General features: G+C 41.6%; 1 non-coding gene across 1 annotated transcript; it reads right to left on the bottom strand.

Moving 5' to 3' along the window:
• Positions 1 to 1719: 1719 nt before the first annotated feature.
• LOC111754438 (U6 spliceosomal RNA) lies at positions 1720 to 1826 on the bottom strand. The gene has a single exon (XR_002789128.1). It is a non-coding gene; the product is annotated as a U6 spliceosomal RNA (small nuclear RNA).
• Between the last annotated feature and the right edge of the window lie 1632 nt (positions 1827 to 3458).

Below are 3458 nucleotides of genomic sequence, written 5' to 3'. Positions count from 1 at the left end.
TATGAGTACCTAGAACCCAAGACACCCATAAGATTTCTAGGAATAACATGACCCAGGATGAGTTCGCAATCATTATGTGACACAATCTTCTACTTTATCCTTAGGTCAAATGGTTTGATTCATGCTGGTAATCCCACACCAAAGGAAAACCTAAATAAACCTTCTAGCTTCACTTGCTTTGAGTTGACTTTAAAATCACTAATTCTGGCAACCACACAGCAGGGCAACCAGGTTCACATATTTAGTCTTGGCATATTTAGTGCGCTGGTTAGTCTTCCAGCAATTTCACTGGGAAAAACACATCTGCAGTGTGAGTTAAGGTGGCAATGGTTGCCTAGGTTACTTTTCAGGGACTTGAAAGCTGCTTTGGCCAGAGATTCTGACTGCTCCCTTGGAAGACAAAGCTTGAAATCTCTGTTTTCATGCCATGTTTGTTCCCGTTGCTGCCTTAACTTATGGATCAAATTCTCCTCAGATCTGCATGTAGACAAGTTGACCATTTGAGAAATGTTTCTGTCCCAAACTGCAGTACAAGGGTTACTTGACCTAGACCTGTCTCTGCTCTCTCCTTCCCCTCCAAGGCTGAAGACACCATGGCCTCCAATCTCAGGGACAGCAGACTGTGAAAGGAGCCAAAGGGGCAGCACCAGGTCTGGAAGAGCTCTGCCCATACGTGGGAAATGCATGACTGCCTCTCCCTTTTTATTCCTGCGCTGTGTCTGTAATCCCACAGCTCCCTGCAGTTGGGAAGTTGATTTACAAGCAAATCTCCTGCTTCTCCGTTCTTTGGCTGCTTAAGAAAGCCTTTTCTTACTTTATCTGATTTGTTTTATTATCATGCATTAAATATGGTTTCACTGTGACATTTGCACATGGGCACATATCATATTATATACAGGTCACCTTCACCTTGTCTCTCTTCCTCCTACTCCCCCGTCCTCTTTCCCAGGCCTGATATCCCTCTCCTACTTCTAGAACCTCTTTTTCTCTCTCCGTTCCCAAATATGAAGGAGAACATGTGATACTTGTGTTATTTTCTCTGTCGCTGAGACACAACCTGACACCCAAAGCTTAAAGAAGAGAGGTTTACTTTGGGTCATGATTACAGTCCATGGTTGGTAGGCTGCAGGCCACAAGCAGGCCACTCACCTCATAGGGGCAGGAAAGAGGTGGAGATGGACACCCTTCCATGCCACACCCCTAGTGGCCCACATTTCTCAGGACCCACCTCCTAACAGCCAGTCAGCTGCAGCTGGATCCCCAAGATCCAGTAACCTTCCAAAAGCCCACCTATGAGCCCATGAGGACTTTGGGGGATATGCTTTGTTTGTTTTTCTTTTTTTTTTTCAATCGGTACCGGGGATCGGATTCAGGACCATGGGCTTGCAAGGCAGGCGCTTATGCTGCTGAGCTAAGTCTCCAGCCCTCCTGTTTTTGTCTTTTTTTGAGACAGTGTTTGACTATGCAGTTCAGGCTGGATTTAAATTCACTAAATAGCCTAGGTTGGTCTTGAACTCACAGCGATCCTCCTGCTTCAGCTTCCTGAGTATTGACGGGGTCTCAGAGCTATCTCTGGGTTACATCTTCTGCCCTATGCCTAACTTTCTGAGGAACTATATCACTGTTATGGATTCCCTTCTTAGGTGAAGGGTGTATTATGTTGTTTTGCACTTCAACAATTTTTTTCATACTCTTTATTATTTTTTTTTAATTTAGAGAAAAAATATGGAAAGCTTCACGAGCTTGCGTGTCATCCTTGTGCAGGAGCCATGCTAATGTTCTCTGTATCGTTCCAATTGTAGTATATGTGCTGCCGAAGTGAGCAGTATTGTAGTTTTTTTAAAGGGCTGTTGTTACTCCAGTGTGCACATGTATGTTAACTCCGCCGTTCAATGGATGGGCAGTTAGATAGTTTCCTCTTTTTTAGAACTGTGAACAATGTGACTATAGATGACTTTCTTGTGTGTTTTTTTTTTTTTTTTTTTTTTTTTTTTTTTTTTTTACACTGATACCAGGGATTGAACTCACGACCATGTGCTTGCAAGGCAGGCACTTATGCCGCTGAGCTAAATCCCTAGTCCCGACTTTCTTATATTATTAGACAGGTGTCTTAAAGGGGAGATTCCTATGAGTAGAATTGACAAATAAAAAGTTAAATGTACATCTAGTTTTGCTAAGTAATCGTAGTTTTTTTTTTTGTTGTTGTTGTCTTTTTCCTTTTATCGGTACCGGGGATCGAACTCATGACTGTTTGCTTTCAAGGCAGGCGCTTATGCCGCAGAGTTAAATCCCCAGCCCCTTTTTTTGTCTTTTTTGAGACAAGGTCTCACTATGCAGTTGGGGCTGACCTTGAGCTCACTTTGTAGCCCAGGCTGGTCTGGAACTTGCAACGATTCTCCCACCTCAGCCTCCCGAGTGCTGGGATTACAGGCGTGAGTCATCACGCCTGGCTCAAGTAATCCTAGTTTTCCTTCACATAACTGGTACCAGTTGCATTTCCACTAGTAATGAATGAAAGTTGCTGTTTTTTTTTCCTACAGTCTAACGGAATGTGTTGTCAAGTTTTCCAATATCTTGATTTCATTCTTTCAATTTAAAAAAATGCTCTGTAGTCTTTCCAGTGGTTCCTAGTGGAAGGGCATTTAATGCCTGTGGTTAATAGGATCTTACAGCTTGGAAATAGAATGCATTATTTGCTAATATGGTACTGAAACATAATTATGTGCTGGTGAAATTGATTCAAATGCAATTTTTAGCCTACTTCTCTTTGATGAAATCTTTTGTATTTAATGAAAATATTGCATTGACTCATTATACTTGTGGTCTGAAATAATTATGTTGTTTTGCAAAGGATATCCAAAATTGTAAGAAAGTCATTATCTTCCTCTAGAATTTGTGTGTAGATATAGTAGCAGTTGGTTCCCATTGTGTGCTGTGTTAAGCAGTATACAACTGTACATACTGATACCCATGTTATGGTAGTTATTGTGACTAGTAATGCCATAATTAATGTGAAAGCAAAGTTATAAAATGAAACCGAGGTTAGAAGTTCTGGGTTAGTATTATCCTATCAGATGGTAGTAGTGCTAAGAAACTAAGAAAAAAATAAAAAAATATCTGCAGCATACAGGGTAATTAGATTTGCTCAGTGAAGCTAGAAATTTCAGTTCTTTCCCAGAAAGGATGATTCTCTACATGCTTAGAACACACTAATAATAAAACAGGGCTGAGGAGGTAACGCAGCAGTAGAGTGCATGTGTGAAGCCCTGCATTTGATCCCTAACAGAAAAAAAGTCCTTGAGATTCAGGAGCTTGTATTTTGGTAATGTTCTTCTCTCTCTCCTCTCTCTCTCTCTCTCTCTCTCTCTCTCTCTCTGTCTCTCTCTCTCTCTCTCTCTCTCTCTCTCTCTCTCTCTGTGTGTGTGTGTGTGTGTGTGTTTGCCCTGGGGATTGAACCC

This window comes from Cavia porcellus, unplaced genomic scaffold (assembly GCF_034190915.1).
Source record: "Cavia porcellus strain 051 isolate PalLab524CR breed Dunkin Hartley unplaced genomic scaffold, mCavPor4.1 scaffold_7, whole genome shotgun sequence".
In the NCBI taxonomy this organism is placed as follows: Eukaryota; Metazoa; Chordata; class Mammalia; order Rodentia; family Caviidae; genus Cavia; species Cavia porcellus.
Note: the sequence above shows the minus strand (reverse complement) of the source record. Positions and strands in the feature narration are given on the sequence as shown.